Source organism: Echinops telfairi, unplaced genomic scaffold (assembly GCF_000313985.2).
Source record: "Echinops telfairi isolate 266 unplaced genomic scaffold, ASM31398v2 ScPeMD7_23;HRSCAF=83, whole genome shotgun sequence".
Classification (NCBI taxonomy): Eukaryota; Metazoa; Chordata; class Mammalia; order Afrosoricida; family Tenrecidae; genus Echinops; species Echinops telfairi.
Window position 1 is genome coordinate 54898890 of NW_022103920.1, and position 20981 is coordinate 54919870.

The 20981-nt window shown below is 38.7% G+C and overlaps 1 non-coding gene across 1 annotated transcript; it reads right to left on the bottom strand.

Annotated features, from left to right (window-relative positions):
• Positions 1 to 20374: 20374 nt before the first annotated feature.
• LOC115869313 lies at positions 20375 to 20565 on the bottom strand. Its single transcript, XR_004046125.1, has one exon. It is a non-coding gene; the product is annotated as a U2 spliceosomal RNA (small nuclear RNA).
• Between the last annotated feature and the right edge of the window lie 416 nt (positions 20566 to 20981).

A 20981-nucleotide genomic window follows, 5' to 3' on the forward strand; every position in this document is an offset into this window, starting at 1 on the left:
TGTAAAACAAAGCAAAACACAGACTTATCTTGTGCTATCCTCACAACTCTTCCTATATTGATGCTTATAGTTGCAACCACTGTGTCAATTGATGTCAATATAGGTCTTTTTCTTTTAAAAAAAATCATTTTATTGGGCGCTTGTACAACTCTTATCAACATCCATGCATCCATCCATTGTGTCAAACACAGTAGTACATTTGTTGCCATCATCATCCTCAAAACATTTTCTTTCTACTTGAGCCCTTGGTATCAGCTACTCATTTCCCCCCCTCCCTCTAGCACCTTCTATTGTCTCCCTTCACCCACTTTTCTGTTGTCCGTCCCCCAGGGAAGAGGTTATATGTAGATCCTTGTAATTGGTCCCCCCTTTCTACCCGACCTTCCCTCCACCCTTCTGATAGCGCCACTCTCACCACTGGTCCTGAGGGGTTCATCTATCCTGGATTCCCTGAGTGTTCAGTTCCTACCTGTACCAGTGTACATCCTCTGGTCTAGCTGAATTTGTAAGGTAAAATTGCGATTATGATAGTGGGGGAGTGGGGGAAGCATTTAAGAACTAGAGGAAAGTTGTATGTTTCATCGTTGCTACACTGCACCCTGACTGGCTCATCTCCTCCCGGCGACCCTTCTGTAAGGGGATGTTCAGTTGCCTACAGATGGGCTTTGGGTCCCCGCTCTGCACTCCCCCTCATTCACAATGATATCATGTTTTGTTCTTTGATTCCTGATACCTGATCCTGTTGATCCCTTATGAACACACAGGCTGGTGTTCTTCTTCCATGTGGGCTTTGTTGTTTCTCAGCTAGATGGCTGCTTGTTTATCTACTAGCTTTTAAGATCCCAGACATTATATCTTTTGATAGCTGGGCACCATCAGCTTTCTTCACTGCATTTGCTTATGCACCTGCTTTCTCTTCAGTGATCATGTCGGGAAGGTGAGAATCAAGGAATGCCAGTTTAATAAAACAAAGTGTTCTTGCATTGAGGGAGTACTTGAGTGGAGGTCCAATGTCCATCTGCTACCTTAATATTAAACCTATAAATATATGTACATAGATCTATTTCCCCATAATCATATATAAATATAGTTACATATGTAAATGTCTGTATTTAGACTTCTATAAATGCCCTTTGCCTATTTAGCCTCTTATTTGCAATATGTGGTCTCAAAACCGATGAACAATTTCTCCTTCTACTGGATATACAAAGGCCTCAACTTCATTAGGCATGATGTGCTTTTCAAGAGACTGGACCCTACTGATAACATGTCAAAAGTATATGGGATAAAGCCTATCCATATGGATTTTATCCTGTCATTGACAGAATGATAGACCTTAAATTATTCTGGTACTATATTAGATATTGTTCTCCTTCTATTAATAATATGTATAGTGACTAATTTTTCAGAAGTGAACTACTGGTTCCTTCTACCTAGTCTATTCCAGCTTGGAAGTTTTGCTGAAACCTGTCCACCTTGCTTATATTTGAAATACAAAAGGCACAGTTTTCATCACAACAACACATGGCCACTATAGTACGGCAACAACTGGCAGCAGTACTAGGAAGGCATACGAGGATTACACATTAAGTTCAATTTGAAAACTCTGGCATTATGTAAAACATGTTTCTCTTCACATGCAAGGTCTCGCCTTGGGTCCATTCAGACTCACAGTGCTGCGCTAATGAACTAGAACTACTGTACAGGATTTGCCTGGTGATTAGGAACCATGGTAAGTAATGGTAAACCTATGAAAATGAAATCTGTAAATTCCAATTCTTTTTTTCAACTTTATGAAAATTCTGCTAGAATAACAAATTCTCCCTTTTCAAATTGAAATGTGCTGATTATGAAAACAAAGACGTTTGTCAAGCGTTTGTAAACTAAAAGGCTGTTTCAGGGCTTTTAGTTCACAAGTTTAACTTTTGTGTGCACGCGGTGAGTACATCTCTATCATTCTCAGGAGACAGACTGAAACAGTTATATTGACTTCTGAAAATGACATTCCTAATAACATTTTTGGATGCCCAATGAAATTAATATAAATTTACATACGAGTTCCAGTTTACACATACATGGGTTTCTTAGAAGTTAAACGTGCTTAAATGTATCTCTGCAGCCAGTGGATGGCTATAGGTAAACTCTCTCTGCATTACACTTGTTTTAGTCACATTAAGATATCTTCAATAAGAGGTCCAGTCAAAACAATGGCTTCAAGGAGACCAGGCGGGTCACTTAACTTCAAGGCAGAGAGGCTTGCTTGAAGGCTGGACAGCTAGTTTTGAGGATTCCAAGTGGAGGGATCCTGACAGATTTTCTCAAAGGACACTGGGTGATCACAGGGTCTGAATAGGAAGACGTTTTAGAAAAGTTGGAAATTGTATCGATGAGAAAATTTCTAGAACATTCCAGTAAGGATTTCTCCCACCCTCCTCCACCCATCCCTATAACAGGGCTGCTCATTCTTCAAGGGCTGGAAGGGCTGTCCTAGGAGAATTCACTGGAGAACCCTACATCATCCCTCTATACCAGCCCTCATTGTGTTTCTGTACATTTCTTTTTCTCCCTTAAACTCAAAAGACATTGGAAATCCTGAATCCCTGGAGGAGGCTCAAACTTCCATTTTGACATGGTGTAGATCGAAGACTGCAGAATCCCTTTGGGCCATGTTAGCGAGGTGGAAACACCACATTCAGAAGTTTATAAACCTACAGGGAAGGTATATCCAGAAACCATAGCTTCACACTTTGGCATTTTTATTTAATAAAGGCTCCTATGATCTTGTCACAATGTTTTTTAAATTTTAACAGTTTTAATAACATATAATTCATATATCATATAATTCAATGGTTTAATCAGATTCAAAGGAGTTGTGCACTCATCACCACAATCGATTTTAGAACATCTTTTTCTTTCTTGTACTCAGTTCTCTATTTACCCCCAGCCTTCCCTGCAATAACCCTAAAAACAATTAATCCAGTTACTGTCTCTACAGATTGATCTATCCTAGATTTCTTAAAAAGAAAAACATACAAAAACAATAGCAAAATAAAATAAAATAAAATAGAGGAGTTGGAAAGGAAGCAGAAAGTAATAAAAACTTTAGCAACTTTAAATCAGTCAAAAGGGAGACCAAGTGATAACATATTAAACTTTAATCTAACTACATCTGCATTAATCCACTTTCTAATGCACTGATAACAAGGTTATTCACATCCTTGATCAATGGCCACTAGTGGCTTAATCCTCAGGTGCTCAGAATTCAAGCTTACGTACACCTGCATTAATCTACTCTCCAGTGGACTTTGTGAATGTCTTGTGAAAGTTTGGCCCTATTTCCCATACTCATTCTTTGCATACAGTGTTCAGTCACTTAATTTTTTAATCTGTACAATTCAACAATCCATGTATTTAAGTCTAAAAAACTTCCCTATACATATATGCCTTCCTTTTTTCAACAGTGTTTTAAATCCTATATCATTGCTAAATTAATGAGAGGATAATTACCATCTGCCCATGGGGATGATTTATAATGTTCCCAGGAAACTTACAAGGCTGTCTCTAAAATGGACCAGGGACATATGTAAACAATAGATTAATGAATGGATTTTAATTTTACACTTAATCTAAGAATAATAAGTTTTTACGACATGTCCTAACTCGATACTTGCCCTATTCTGGACTTATGCTAATTCTGTGTGGACTTAACTGACTCCTCACTTAGATGGGTGCTTATTTTCAGACAATCCCTGTAGACACAGACGCTATTTTTTTCTGATAGCTCGGAGTCGCCTGCTTTCTTCACCATGCTTTGCTATGGCACCATCTCTTCAGTGCCCTTTGATGAGGGCAAGTATGGCACACTCCAAGTGGGTTGAGATTCTATTCTTGAGAATATATATTTTTTCACATCCTATTTTAAAATCATCTTGTAGTTTTAAGGTTTCTAGCAATTAACATGTCCAGACAGCAAGGACTTGTGAGGAAAATTGCTGCAGGTGAGAAAACTAGTTTCCCAGATGGGCATAGGAGTAAAAGAACAGCTTAATAAAGCCAGGGCTGAGTTAAATTCAATTATTAAGTTTTCATCAAAGAAGCTTCATGAATTTTTCTTTCACACAGTTAGCTGGCAGCAATTAACAACAACAGTAGTTGTAGAGTGTGGCAACAGTGGTGCAGGGCCACATCTTACCTCTTTTCGCTCCTGAGATTGAGTGCCACAGGCAGAGGCTAGACTTGCCTCCACCACTCAGTTCTGGTCACAAGCATTGCTCTCACAGCACTGTACTTCTGTCACTGCGCTCAACTATTCGTTGCAATGACCACAGAACTATACCCAGCCAGATGGAAATCACAATGAACTCTGTTAATAGTCAAACACAGGTTAGCCATAAATTCCAAACAGCATCTTACCCTACCTTCATACCCAAGCCCATCAGGGAAAAAATGAAGGATGTTTTGTAAGAGGAACAAAGGCTATGTCTAGAAGAGCCATGATACCTTATGGTTTCAATTATCATTTCTTTCATGATGAATTATGTCAAGCATCTTCCATATGCTGATTTTCTATGAAGTGTCAAGATAATCTTTTCCACTCTTGATTGGATTTTCCATTTTTGTTACTGTTGAGTTTTAAGTATTCTTTATGTATGTGTTTGTGCATATTAATTTATTTTTTATTATTCATTTTATTGGGGGCTCTTACAAATCTTATAACAATCCACTATTCAATTGTATTAAGAACCCTTGTACATATGTTGCCATCAACATTTCCCAAACATTTTCTTTCTACTTAAGCCCTTGGTATCAGCTCCTCTTTTATCTGCTCCCCACCCAGCCCCCTGTCCTCCACCCTTGTGAATCCTTGATAAGGGAACAACAAGAGATCTAAATTTGAAGCAAGGAGAGGATATAATTCCTGATGGGGTTTGTTCAAGTGTAATGTATTCATGAAGGATTACTGAGAGCCAAATGGAGAGTCAGCATGATAGTGGGACAAGAGAAAGGTTAAAGGAAATAGAGGAAAGAAGTGGGAGGCAAAAGCTATTTGTAGAGGTATAGATATAGACATTATCTATATACATATATTAATTTACAATGAAAGAATAGAGGCATATATATGTGTGTTAAATATTATAGCAGACGGACTTTGGGTCTCTAAACAAGGCCTCCTAAACACAAGAACACTGTATTCTAATAACCTGGTACTCTGATACTCACCTTCCCGACATGATCGCTGAAGACAAAATGGATGCATAAGCAAATGTGGTGAATAAAGTGGATGGTCCCCAGCTATCAAAAGTGATAGTGTCTGGGGTCTTAAAGGTTTGAAGTTAAGCAAACAGCCATCCATCAGGGAAGCAAATAAGCTCACATGGAAGAACCACACCAGCCTGTGTGATCATGAGGTGTCGATGAGATCAGGTATCAGGTATCAAAAGATCCAAAACAAACAATTATATCAATGTGAAAGAGGGGGGTTGGAGTGGAGACCCAAAGCCCATCTGTAGACAAGTGGACATCCACCCACAGAAGGGTTACAAGGAAGGGACAATTCAACCAGGGTGCAGTATAGCACTGACAAAACACACATCATTCCTCTAGTTCCTGAATGTTTCCTCCCATCCCCCACTACCTTGACCCAATTGTACTTTATAAATCTGGCTAGACAAGAGTGTACATATTGATACAGATAATTCAGGACAGATAAAACCATCAGGAACAATAGTGGAAGTAGCAATGTCATGGGGGTAGGAAGATGGTGGGGGGAGGGGAGGAGGGGGAAAAAGGGGGACCCATTACAAGGTTGGATATATAGCCCCCGGGGGGGATGAATAACAAAAATGTGGGTGAAGGGAGACAATGGACAGTGTAAGACATGAAATAACAGCAAAAATATATGACTGATATATTTATATTTTAAGTACAAGTTCTTTCTTGATCAAATATGCATTTTGAAAATATTTCTCTCCCTATGTATTCTCTCTATTTTTTATCAGTATCTGTCACAGAGCAGGAGATTTTCATTGTACTGAAGCCCACATTACCATTTTGTCTTAATTAGAAGGTGGTTTTGGTATTCTAGCTAAAAACTCACCTCCAAACCCAAGGTAGTTTATATGTTAGCTCTAGGAGTTTTCTATCTTAAATTTTGAGTTAATTTTTGCGTAAGGCAAGACTGTGTCTAGGTACCTTTTTTTGTATATTGCTAGCAAACACCTTTTTGGAAAGACTACACTTTATCCATTGAGTTGCTTTGGGTCTTTCCTGTGGTGAGGATTGTATGACTCTTCTTAATATAATTAAACTATTGAATTGTAAGATATATGAATGATATGCCAATAACATTTTTTAAAATTTGTTTACATTTACATTTTCTTTATATGTGCATATACATGTTTCTATCTCTATGTGTATGTATATATGTGTGTTTTAGTTCTGTTATTTCTAGTTTGTTCCATTGAATTATGTCTTTTCTTTCTCCAAAACCATAGTGTCTTGACTGTGATAGGTTTCTAGTAAGTCTCGAAATCAAATAATGTAAAGTCTAACTTTCATCTTTTTAAGGACCGTGTGGGTTGCTCTTATTCCTTTGCCTTCCCATGTAAAGTTGTGAATCGTTTTCCCTATCTGTGGAATAGCTTGGTGGAATTTTGATTAAGATTGAATTGATCTACAAATTGAATTTGGAAAGAGTTGCTATCTTAATGGAATCCTTCAATTCACTACCACAAATTATTTTTCCATATATTTAGAACTTCTATGCAAGGAACCCAACCCAAACATGTGTTTAACAAAATAAGTCTTTTATTTCTACAAAATTTCTTTGGATAATTTACCACAAATATTTTTGGAAAAGAAATGCAGAAACTTTTGTAAAACCAGAAAAGAAAAAGCAACAAAATTACCTATTGTTATGCTTAAATCACTGAGAATATTATATCACCAAATGAAAACCAACAGCATTAGTTGATTTACATCTCATAAAAAATCACGTGGAGAGATGCTTATCTTATTATAGAAGTCAGCTACCAAACAACCAAATGAACAAACACATCACCATTGAGATGATTCTGATTGATAGGGTTTCTGAGACTGTAAATTTTACAGGGGCCGACAGCCTCATCTTTCTCCCAAGAAGTGGCTGATGAGTTTGAACTGCTGACCTTGCAGCAAGCATTCCAGTGAGTCCTATGACTAGGATTAAAAACAAGCAAACAAAAAACCAAAACAATACAAATAACACCTACACACAAACCCTCTCTTCCACAGAGTGGCTGGTGTGTTTGAATCACCTAGGAGCCTGACACCTGAACCTCAGTGAGTACCACCACGGCTCCTTTATAATTAGCAACTCCAAACTCACGGCCATTGAGTCAATCTCAACTCAGAGCCACCTGATAGTCCAGAGTAGACCGCGCCTGTGGGTTTCGGATACTGTAGCTCTTCAGAGGAATAAAAATCCTGTAAGCTTTCTCCCAAGGATGGGCTGGTGGGTTTGAAATGCTGACCTTGCAGTTAGAAGCCTCACACCTAACCCTACCAGGGCTCCCGTGACGGTCCAGGGATTGGCAAAAATGAATCTACATGTACAACATAATTTTGATACAAGATTTTGCTTATTTCACAGAAGTCTCCGTTGAGATCTCCATTCAATTCCAAAAATAGTCTTAACCTCAGTTCTGGCATCTTTTCTCCTGAAAATTTCCAGAGAAGTTATTCTCCTTCTTTAGTGGTTGTGGTGTTATATATTGTTCAGTAAATCCCAACTATGGATCTCTAAATGCTTACCTGGAGTCATCCAGTCCAATAGAACAATGAAGGCACAGACTTCCTGCCTACTGATCACCCACCTATTTATCTGTTTCTCTGTCTTTAGTAATTGAATGACCCGAAACAAAAACATTTATTTTTTATTTTAGTTTCAGAAGGCTCAGGTGATTTTCATTGAGGGCAATTGATGAACAACAGACTTCTGTTTAACCCCTGTGAAGACCCGGTTCTTCAGCATATGGGCTTTAGAAAAAACAGGTGTACAAGCCCAAATGGTTAGAAACAAAGATTAGAATTTCACAAATGTTTTGGCTGACACTGTGACATCTCTAATGGTTCTATGTGTTGTGCTGAGCCATAGCAGACTTATTTGAGGCAGTTTATTAGTGCACTTGTGCAGGATCACACTGAAGGTATGAAGCTGTCAGCATTGTGAAGATCCTGAGGGTACAGTAGACACAACAGGAGGTTTTCACACATTGATTTCTGCCTTCCAGTGGAGTTCTGTAGTAAAAGATCCCCACAAAATAAATATTTAGCCTCCATTTACCAATGTAGTTATCCTTGCAGTCCACTTAGATTTATTTACCTATTTACACCTCAAATAGTAGTATACAATAATAGGTAATATTTGGAATGTGGAAATTAACTTTTATGTGCTTTATTTATGTACACATTATAGTTCTTTATTTTATATATGCAAACAACTGTAGAACATGCATAGAGACATAATCTAAAGGAAGTGATATAAAATAGTGGATGGAGATGAATTGCTTAATGAATGACTTTGAGAAACCTGGCCCCAGGGAAATATGCTTCAAACTTTCACAGCACACCATACTCCAAAGAGCGTTCAGATAAATTAAGAAACTAAACGTACAAATTTATCTTATTAAAAGGAGGAAATATAGAAACCAAAAGGAATGAAAACCTTTAGAGCATATATTGATGATTTGACAGTTTAAAAGTTTTCATTTTTGTGTGCTACAAAAAACAACATCAAAGACAGATAATGTAAAAAAATCAGTTTTCAATAAGCATGTGAAAGGTTAGTAACCTCATAAATTAATTGTCCTATGACGTGAGCAAATAAATGAGAGTACTTACAAAAGAAAATGTTAAAAATGTTAAGATATTGAAAATAGTTTAATCTCATTTATAATCAAAGAAATAAAGGGAAATAGTTATTACCGCAATATTGGTAAGCATTAAAAGTGATAAAGTGAAATATTAAGTTTTACATGAAAAATATATTAGCAGCTAACTTTTGTATGTACTTATTATTTGATAGGCCCTAAGCCAAACCCTATTGTTTCTAACTCTGCTGTAAGTGACATCTTTAAAATATTAAAGCACAAAGATGTAATTTTGAGGACTGAGATGTTGTGCCTGACCCGAGCCATGGTATTTTCAATTGCCTCAAATAAAGAAGATGACCAGAAAAGTGATGCCTTTGAATGATGTTGTCGTCGGGTGCCAGTGAGTGGACTCTGACACAGTGACCCTGCGCACAACAGAACGACACACGGCATGGTCCTGCGCATGCTCACAGTGTTTCCATGTCGGAGCCCATGGATGCAGCACCATGTCACTCCATCTCCTGCCCCTCCACTTTGTTTACCAAACTCGTCTCTCCTGACAATATCTCCAGAGTATGTAAGGCAAATTCCTACCACCCTTGCTTCTGAGGGGTACTTTGGCCTTACGCGGTCCAATATAGATCAGTCTGTTCTTTTAGCAGTCCACGGTACTTTCAATGTTCTTTCTTCTCTGGCTTCTCTGGCAACACAATTCATATGCATTGATTCTTCTACGGTCTTCCTTATTCAATGCCCGATTACAGTGGACACTGAATTATAGTGTTGGTGAAGAATATTGAATAGACCATGGATTGCTGAAGAATGAATGCAAATATGTAGCAAGAAGACCCCTTGGAAACAAGGGTGATGAGACTGTGTCTCACATACTCTGTCTCCATGATAATATGGGCGTGTTATCAGGAGGGGCCAGTCTCTGCTGAAGGACATCATGCTTGTAAAGTGGGGGGTTAGTGGGAAAAAAAGAAAGACCCTCAACTAGACAGTGGCTACAACAATGGGTTCTCACTCTGCAAAGACTTGTAGGGTGCCACAGACCCCGGTCTCCTTGTGTTCTGTTGTACGTAAGGTCACGGTGAGTCAGAAATCACCGCACCTCACAGCAATAACAACACTCTACCTGCTTTGCATATATTTGGCCTATTTGAGTCTCATGATAAACCTGAGCTGGTTTTTTTATTATTCCTTTTTTAATGGATAGAAAATAGTCCCAAAAGATTATCTCTGTTTTCTAAGACAAAAAGGGTTTACGTGGGGAAGCTGTTAGTGGAGCATGAGAAACTTGGCTTTGGGCTTTGAGCTCTCAACAACTCCACTGTTTTCCTCTCATCTTTTAGGGAGGGAGATAGACCGTCTCTGTCTATGTAATGGAAGTGCAAACTGACACACGTGTACACACAAACACACAGGCTTATAGTTTTAAAGAACTTAAGTTAAAATTGAAACTTGAGTTTTAAACAGCATAAAGAAAGACCTGATTATCAACTATAGGTCATCAGAGCATGTAGTAACACAGTATGGAATCTGTACACGAATGAGAAATTTCAGTTATTTTCTTAAGTATATATTTCTGTGCTTTAAGACTTTTACAAACTGACTTTCATAATCTTTAAGTTTAAAGTCTTTGTGAAATCCCATTTAAAAGTCAGATTTTAAAAAAGTAGCACTTGAACTATTTAAACCTTAGAAGGTTTGTAAGTAAAAGACTCATGGAGTATAAAAGGCAGCTATTCCTGTAATAGATGTCCACTGTTCATTTGTACACTTACCTAGGATGAAATTGAGGAAAGCTCTATTGACTCACTAGTTTCACAAATATCGATCATAGGCATTTGATGTACCAGGCATGTTTCTAGGGATACTTCAGTGACCAAAGTAGATCAAGTTTCTGCCCCTGGTCTGAGATGAAAGAGACAACCGTGAGCACATGAGTAAGTGACACCTGATAAGCAAAGGATATGGAACAGAGGGATAGAGATGAATGGAAGATGTTATTTTTTAAGTGTTCACAAAATACATCAGCACTATGATATTTAGCAAAGACAAAAATAAGTAAGAGAGCAGGTATTCCGGTATGTGAGAACAAGTAGTTTGTGCAGAGGGGACAATAATCATGAAGTCCTGGAGCTGGCTTTGTTTGGTTTGCTGGACAATGGCCAAGAGGCAATGTGGTATACATTAAGATAGGCAGAAATGGGAGGAGCATTGGTAGGCATTGACATGATATCAGAAATAAGTGCATGTAAGGCTTTATAGGCCATCATCATTACTGGATTATACACGAACAGAGTGTTGGAGTAACATGCTCTGATATAAATTTTAAACATAAAAAATAAGATCCTAGAAGTAGATCCATAAACTATGTCAAATTTTAAATACTATTTTAATTGAGGGGGCATGGAATCTATCCAATGGGAATGACTAAGGTGATTGCCCTCTTATCTGTCATCTATCTATCATCTATCTATGTATCTATCTATGTATCTATCTATCTATCTATGTATCTATCTATCTATCTATCTATCATCTATCTATCTATCTATCTATCATCTATCTATCTGTCATCTATTGTTTTCCCTCCACATCTCTCTATCTAAGTAGCAGTAGTGGCATCGTGGTTGCCTTTTGGGCTATGAACTGCAAAGTCAGCAATTAGAAACCACCGTTTTCTCTGTGGGACAGGTGAGACTTTCTGTTCTCATGAAGAGTAAAGAGTTTCATCTTAGAAACCCACAAGTGTAGTTCTACCCTGTCTTACAGGGTCACAATGAGTCAGAATTTACTGGATGGCAGTGAGTTTGTTTCTTAAAAATTTTGCTTTGTTTTTGGTATCTGTCTATCATCTATCTATCTATCATCATCATTGCTTTAGTATTGAAAACATCATATATATTTCTGGTGAATCAATATGAAAACTTAAGGGTTATTAAATTAACTTTTTACTAGCAATGAATCTGTTAATTCTTTCATTATGGATTAGAAGGCGCTATTATTTTCTGCATTCTTGTGTACCAACTTCATTATGATCTCTAGAGGAGATTATTGTGATTTTCTTCTAAATGATGTCTTATCAGTAACAAGGGAACTCTGCTTTGTTTCCTACTTTCCTCTTATATACTACTTCTTGATATGCTTCCTAAATGTCAAGATGCATTATGTCATTCCTTTTAGAAAGAATGTAAGTATTTTCTTAGGAAATTGCCATCTCTTCGGCTTATTTTTTAGGTGTCTTCAATTGCATCCAAATATTTACGGATTGTCTCCTCTATACTAAACAAACTTTGATTTATTGGCTGCTCTTTCCATTCAGCATTTATTGTTGATCCAAGAAGAATGAATAGCCCACGGAGGCAGTAGTCAAAACCAAACAACCTACTGCACTGGGAAAACATAGATGTCACTTTGATTACTTAGGAGCACCAATCCAAGCCATGGTATTTTCAGTCACCTCATAGGAACGTGAAAGTTAGACCACAAAAAAAGAAGGCTGAAGAAGAATTAAATCTGTTAAATTATGGTGGTGGTGATGAATATTAAATATGCCATCGATTGCCAAAAGAACAAACCACTCTGGTTGGATGAACAACAGTCAGAAGGTCTTTAGAAGCAAGGACTCTGAGACTTCCATGTACCTTAAACACAGCACTGTGGTGGACTGATTATTGAAAAAGGACATCATGAAGGGTAAAGCGGAGGGGTAATGCAAAAGAGGAAGATCCTAATACATGGAATTGACCTGGTAAACAATGGGTTTACACCCAGCAATGATTGTGAGGATAGTCAGGGACTAATCAGTATTTCACTCCATTGAGTAAGAGGGAGAGTCACCTGGATGGCACTCACAACAACCTCCGTGAAAGACAGTGCATGGCATCACCTCCTCTCTACTCTTCTGACTCCCCTGCGCTACACAGAGCCCCCTCGCTGTCTTCCTTCCTCTCTGCTCTACAGTGACATATGCAAATATTTCTTTATTTCTTCTCTATCGATATTTCCACAGAGTGGCAAAGCCCATTCCTTTTGCCATCCTAAAAGTGTATACTTTTCAGAAGGACTTTGTTTCAAGGGCTCCTCCTGTACATTAGTCATATCTCTCTTCCCTGCTGAGCTGCACCCTCTTAAGTCAGTTATTTGCAAACGAGACCATTTGAAAATGTATTTTATTGTGAAATTCTCAGAATATTCTTGTAAAATATATATTATAAGCTAGATTATTTGTCCCATATAAGTAGAGGATATGTTTTCTTGCTATTGTCTATTTTTCATAGTATGTCAATTTAATTCTGAAAGATTTATACATATACATTCCCTTGATTTTATTTGTAAAACAACATAACATGTGAAATATCTTTCGATCAAATTTTGTGTATTAACAGTTGGATTTTGACTTACAGAATTGGAGATAGAGTGGCAGCTATGATATATGCCTTAACCTCTGTGACTTCCATATATGTTTTCATTGACCTTCTTGAGACTAATTTAATCTTACTGTGATCGAAATTATTGATGGCTGAAAGTCATAAATTATATGATAATATATTTATGATGTCTGTTATCCATTTAGGATATTTCCCACAATGCTCTGGGGAGTCAGGATACCATGACCATGGCAAAAAACAGTGCTCTGGGTTGAACAGTGGCCTCTCCAAAATCAATGTCCTTTCAAGAACCTTAAATGTGATCTTACTATAAAATAAGGATATTGTGGATGTAATTAATTAAGGTGTGGCGATCCTGAAACACTGCTGGCCCTTCATTCAATATCACTAATATCCAAGGAAGAGAGAAGAGACACAAAGGGAAGATGACCGGATGAAGATGGGTGCAGAGGTTTAAATTATGAGCCCCAGTACCAATAAGGGACTACACCTTGAGCTGCTAACCACAAGGTACCAGTTCGAACCCACCAGCTTCTCCAGAAGGAGAAACATAAGGCGACCTACCTGCCTGAATCTTTAAAGTCTCTGAGTTAGTTAATTGTGCCAGCCTGGCCGATAATCACATGTGGGACTAATTGAAAGGTGGAGGGATAAATGGGTGGTGAGCCTTGCCTTTCTAGTTCCCGGGTCTCTTGTTTTGTGATGGTCGCACCGGGTGCAGCTGCCTTAGCAGTTCCCTGCTTCAGCTTGCAAGATTGACTTCCTACAAGACATCCCCAAGGAGAAGCTACATGGACCTATCCCGATGCAGCCCTGGGTGCTGGAGCAGCCGTGTGGAGACCCCTGCTAGTGCTGAGATGCTTGTTCATTTACTGACTCAGCTTTCCTCCTGCAGTCGGCATCATTGCCTGTGTTGTGAGGTGGAGGACTTTGTGGACTGGTGTTGGGTTAATGGGTTAATGTTGGACTTGTGGGCTTGGGCAGCATTGGGTTGGGATGTTTTTGTGATGCACACTTTCTTTACATAAAACTCTTATACATGAGTTGCTGTGGATTTGTTTCTCTAAAGTACCTAGACTAATACAGTCTCAGAAACCCAAAGGAGCAGTTCTAGGCTGTCCTTCCTAAAAAGGTTGCTATGAGTTGGAATGGGTTTAATGGCAGTGAATTTCTGCATTATTTTATTGTGATTTCTAAGCATGAATCAAGGGATATCTGGGGCTACCAAACGTTAGAAGAGAAAAGGGAAGAATCTTCTAAAGGCTTTGGAGTATGGCCCTGCTGTTAACTGTGAGGTCTGCACTTGGAAACCCCCAGCTGATTTCCTGGAGAAAGTGGATGATTTCTACTCCCACAAAGATATGCTGTCTCAGAAATTTACAGAAGCAATTCTCCTCTGTTCTATAGGGCCACAGTGAGTTAGAATTTATTAAATGGCAGGGAATTGTGGCTTTTTGATGTTTATTGTTGTTGTTTTTTAATTTTTGGAGAGGCTCAAGAACTACAAAAAATAAATTTCTGTTTTTACTCTCAGTTTATGGTATTCTGTTACAGCAACTCGAGGAAAATTGAACTCATTAAATCTGATGTAAAAATTCTACTTATTGGCACTTATTAGCTCCAGGATAATAGGCAATGCCATTTCTCTAGGCCTTGTTTTCCCCTGTAAAATAGTGCACAACTCTTCACCAATCAATATAGTTCCAAAGGCCTGGTCATTTTGGGAAATTAGTTTTGTGGGAAAATGGAAATGACCACATCAGATCACAAAATGGATGCTGACTACATTATTCTATTACTGTCAAATCACATAAATATGTAACTGACAAATTACATAACTCTGTAAGTGCAAACTATACCATCAGAATTCATGGCTTGCCAAGCTTACACATAATCTTAACCTTCAAAGCCAACATTCATCTTGCCTAACACATTGATTTTGTTACTGCCATATGTACGTTGTTAATGTACAGAATTGTTAGACTGTAGATTTCTTTATTGTTATCAAAGAGGAATGTCAGATATTTTTCCAGCTTTCACAAGTATATGAGGCAACTGAAAATGCCTTGACTGGGTCAGACACACTTTAGTCCTCAAAATAACATCTTTGCTTTCTAAAGTTCTCTTGTAAAGCAGATTTTCCCAGTGCAATATGTCATTTGATTTTTTGACTACTACCTCTATGGCCGTTGATTGTAGATCCAAACAGAATTATATCTTTGACAATATCAATCTTTTTCCATTTTATCATTATTTTATTGGTCCAGTTATGAGGATTTCTTATTATTTTTACATTGAGTTGTAATCTGTAGTGAAGGCTGTATGATTTCCATTGGTAAGTGCTGTACATAGTCTTATCTTTTGCTGAGCAAAGTCGTATCATCTATATATCCCAGGTTATTAATGAGCTTCCTCCCATCTCAACCTTCTTCATACGGTCCAACTTTTGGATTATTTGCTCAGCACAAATGTAATATATATGGTAAAAATACACACCTTTACACATTATATATTTTTTGCGTTTAATCTTTTAATTAACCTTTTAAAGATAATTTTATTAGAGGCTTGTACAACTCTTATCACAATCCATACAACCATCCATTGTGTCAAGCACATTTGTACATTTGTTGCCATCATCATTCTCAAAGCATTTGCTTTCTGCTTGAACCCTTGGTACCAGCTCCTCATTTTGCCCCTCCCTCTTCTCCCCCCATCCTCCATGAACCCTCGATAATTTATAAATTATTATTATTTTGTCATATCTTATACTGTCTGACATCTCCCTTCACCCACTTTTCTGTTGTCCATTCCCCTATGGAGGGGGTTATATGTAGATCCTTGTGATCGATCCCTCTTCTCTACCTCACCTTCCCCTTCCCCTCCTGGTATTGCTACTCCCATTACTGGTCCTGAGGGGTTTATTGTCCTGGATTCCCTGTGTTTCCCATTCCTATCTGTACCAGTGTACATCCTCTGGTCTAGCTGGATTTATAAGGTAGAATTAGGATCATGATAGTGGGGGGGGGGGAGGTAGCATAAAAGAAGTAGAGGAAAGTTGTGTGTTTCATTGCTGCGATACTGCACCCTGACTGCTTGGTCTCCTCCCTGTGACCCTTCTGTAAAGGGATGTCCAGTTGCCTACAGATGGGCTTTGGGTCTCCACTCTGCACTTCCTCTTATTCACAATGATGCAATTTTTTGTTCTTTGATACCTGATACCTGATCCCATTGACACCTCCTGATCACACAGGCTCCTGTGCTTTTTCCATGTGGGCTTTGTTGCTTCTGAGCTAGATGGCCCCTTGTTTATCTTCAAGCCTTTAAGACCCCCAGATGCTATATCTTTTCATAGCCAAGCACCATCAGCTCTCTTCACCATATTTGCTTATGTATCTGCTTTGTCTTCAGCGATTGTGTTGGGAAGGTGTGCATCATGGAATGCCAGTTTAATAGAACAAAGTGTTGTTGCATTGCGGGAGTACTTGAGTAGAGGCCCAATGCCCATCTGCTACCTTAATACTAAATCAATAAATATATATGCACATAGATCTATTTCTCCATCCTCATATATAAATATATTTACATATGTACATGTCTGTATTTAGACCTCTATAAATGCCCTTACCTCCTAGTTCCTTCCTCTATTTCCTTTTACTTTCCTCTTGTCCCACTATTATGCTCAACCTTCATTTGGGCTTCAGTAATTCCTCTCAGTTACATTGCCCTTAATCAAGCCCTACAAGGTCTCCTACACCCTCCTCACTATCGATTTTGGCTCACTTGTTGTTCCCTTGTCCCTGGGTTTGTTAACACCCACTTCCTTTCCCCCATCTGCAGAGATAATAATATGCACAAAAAACAAGACAGAGTAAAGCAAAGTAACAAAAGGAAACAGAACAACAAAAAAACCAATGACAAAAAAAAAAGAGAGAAAACCTGTTAATAGTTCACGGTCTGTTTGTTGACCTTTAGGAGTGTTTTCTGGTTGAGTCTGATTGGGTGCCTAGCCCTGGCTCCAAAGTGTCTTTTTGGTATTCCCTCAGGACTTCGTTGCTCTGCTCCCCTTGTTGTTCTGTTGCACACCCTTAGTGTTTTGCCTCCGTGTGATGGGGTCAGATCAGGCGCAATTCCCACACTGTGTCTCCAGTGTTGTCCCCCATATGGCTTTGGGACAGTGAGGAACATCGTGTTTCATGATGGGGCCGGCTCTATAGTCCTCTGTGCTTTGGCTGCTCTGAGTGGAAATATCATACTCAGGGCTTGGTGGGCCAAGATGTGCTCCACTCTTCCTTCCTCCCCCTTCATTTGCTCCTGGGTGCTCTGATCAGACAAGTCCCTCTTCCTGAGCTGTAGCTTCAGTGCTGTCCTCTGAAGTAAATTCTTGCACATAGTATTTTTAAACCATGCAGTATTCCCATTTTGTTCATAAGTTGTCCCATAGTCCATGTATAGATTCTACATGATCACAATTAAGTGTTCTGCTCATTCTTTATAATGTTTTCCATATTTTTTTGGATCCACACAGTCAAATGCCTTTGCACAGTCAATAGGCACAAGTAAACATCTTTCTCATATTCTCTGCTTCCAGCCAAGAACCATTTGCATGGTATCTCTTGTTCCATGGCCTCTTCTGAATCCAGCTTGAATTTCTGATTGCTGCCTGCCAATGTACTACTACAGTCATTTCAAATTATCTTCAGCAAAATTTTACTTTCATGTGATATGATTTATGTTGTTCAATAATTTCTGCATTCTGTTGGGGCATCTTTCTTTGGAAAGAACACAAATATGGATCTCTTCCAGTCAGTTGGCCTGGTACCTGTCTTCCAAATATCCTGCCATAGATGAATGAGGGCTTCCAGCACTGTATCAGTTTGTTGAAACCTTTCAATTGGTATTGTGTCAATTACTGGAGCCTTGTTTTTATTACCTTCAACACAGCTAGCGTTATGTTGGATTTTCTAAAGAAACAAAAGCAAATGACATTCAGATTTGCATAGAAATAAATTTAAATCAAACAAGGAACTTACATCAAGAAAGTGACCCACACAAGTGTAGAAAGAACAAGCCTGATTGGACTCAAGTCTGTGGCTGAAAGCTATATGTCCTTCCCAATTCAAGCCACTGCCAGACTGATGAACCAGGCATGACGGAGCAGGAGGTGGGAGACTGCTGTCCCATGGGACAAGAAATGAGTGGATCCAAGACAGAGAAGATGACAGACCCAGAGAGCACCCAAGGATTTATGGGCCCCCTGGTGGCTGCCAGCTCAAATCCCAGGATGCAAGCCAGAGGGAAGAAGACAGTCTGTTCTCCACGGTGTCTCTTTATAATTTTAAATTAGACCACAATCCAAAGGAAGGATCCCCGCGTTGCAACCTGATTGAGAACTTGGACTCCAACCATCTCTTCCTACAGGTGTAGGTAAGTTGATAAAAACTATCCCAGAGTTCTTTCCATACAATCGGTTCTTTGTCAAATGCTACCTCTTGAAATGACTGATTGTCGATGGATTATTTTTGGTGCAGTAACTGTATTTCTTTCATCTTCTTTGGATTTTTCCTGCATCACTCAAAATTTTGCCCTTAGAACCTTCAGTATTTAATCTCAAGGCTTGATTTCTTTCCTTCCGTCTTCCAGCTTGAGAGATAATGACCATGTTCTTCTTTTCTGGTTTTGTAACTCCAGGTTTTTGCAAATTTCATTGGGATGCTTTATTTTGTCTTCCCCAAGTGGCCTCTTGACATTTTCTGTTCAGCTCTGTGCTTCATCATCTGTTACATTCTCTTTACCACTCTCTATGCCCTAGAGCACGTTTCAGCATCGTTTCTGACATCCACCTGGGTGTTTTCTTTCTCTCCTCTCTTTCTAATGGCCTTTTGCTTTCTTCATGTCTGGTGTTCTTGATTCCATCAACCCATAACTCTTCTGGTCTTCAGTGATTACTGTTTAGTGTGTCACGGCTGTTCTTTAAATGGCCTCTGAACTCAGATGGGCTGTACTCAAGGTCACATTTTTACTCTCATGAACTTGTTTTTATGTTTAGTTTCAGCCTGAACGTGCATATACACAGTTGATGGTTTATTCCACAGTCTTAACCTTGGTTTTGCTGGTGATGTTGAGTCTATCTATAATCTCTTCCCACAGAATTAGTCTACATGATTCCTGTGTATTCTATCTGGTAAGGTCCCTGTTTTCATTGTTGGAAAAAGGTATTTTCAATTAAGAAGCCATTAGTCTAACAAATGCTCCAATTCCCTTTTGATCACAGAGGCCGTACTTTCCAACTACTGCTCCTTCCTCTTTCTTTCCAATGTTCACAATTTAATCAGCAATAATTATGAATGCATTTTGATTAAATTTGAAATATCCTCTGTTACAATGAACACAGTAACATTTGTGATGGTTAGGTTTTGTGTCAACTTGGCTGGGCCAGAGTTTTCATCAGTTTGGCAGTAATCCCCTATGATACAATCTAATACAATGTAATCACTTCCATGGCTGAATCTAACACAATGCAATTAACTCTGTGAGCAGCTAGCAGTTATGGTGCAGTGTAGACCATTTAAGACAATTGGAAGAAAGAATTACTGGGGTATGGCCTCTCCTTTTAAACATACTTTGTGGGAAAACTTGTCACTTCTGCTGGATCTTGATCCTGCATCTGATTCTTGACCTCTTGCCATATCTCTGATTCCAAGAGCCATAATTGAACTGCTGGCTTTGGATGTATTTGGTTGTACATTCACCAGTCTGCAGTCCTCCTGCTTCATCTTCCTGCTTCCTGGATCATCACCCCCACAGTTAAATGAGTCAGCAGAAGGCTTCAGCTTAACATTTGATGCACGGACTTGAACTGGTCTTTGATTTGCCTGATTCTAAATCTGTGAGTCATTTCTTGATGTAAATGTCTTTTTATCTATATACACATATAAATAAGCATCACCAGCGTAATTTCTCGAGAGAATCTGGCCTAATACATCCATCAATCCTCTTGAATTTTTTATCCCTACACAATCATTGGACTCAATTTTAGCTTACTAATGTCTAGGACTTCAATATTTATGCATTCTATTTCAATTTCCAAATTTTCTACTTAACACAAATTTTACTTACACATTCGTATGTTAGTGCACCGTTCCTGGAGGCACTGCAATACCAGGTCGATGAGTGGAGTGGACGGAGCAAGCTCCTATTCCATCTCCTAATTCCAAAAATCCATTTAATATATTGTCCTCAGATAGCGGATGTATCAGCTATTAAACTGATAAGAACAGATACTACACTTGATCTTAGCCAAAAGGCCGAGAAGTGATCGTATTCCATTATTAATGCATGTTTGCAGCTATTGCTTCTCATTTGGAATCCTGCCCTCCAGCTAGTGAGGATCCTGCAAGCTTTGTTCCATCCATGTCAGCTCTTTTCTAGCCCCATTTTAAGTGCCTTCCCACCCGAGGGGTGCATCTTCTGGGATTCTATACATGTTCTACTGCTCTTTGCAAATTTTCAGTGGTGAAATCTACATCAGAAAACCTCTTTAAAGTTTTGCTGAAAAGCAAAAGCTGTTACTTTGCTTGTGCGTAGACTAAGCCATAGTGTTTTTAATCACCTCATCTGCATGTGGAAGTTGGACATCGACTAAAGAAGACTGAAGAGAAATGGATGCCTCTGAACTATGGTGTCGATGAAGATTACCACAGACTTCCCAAAGCACAAGCAGCTCTCTCTGTCT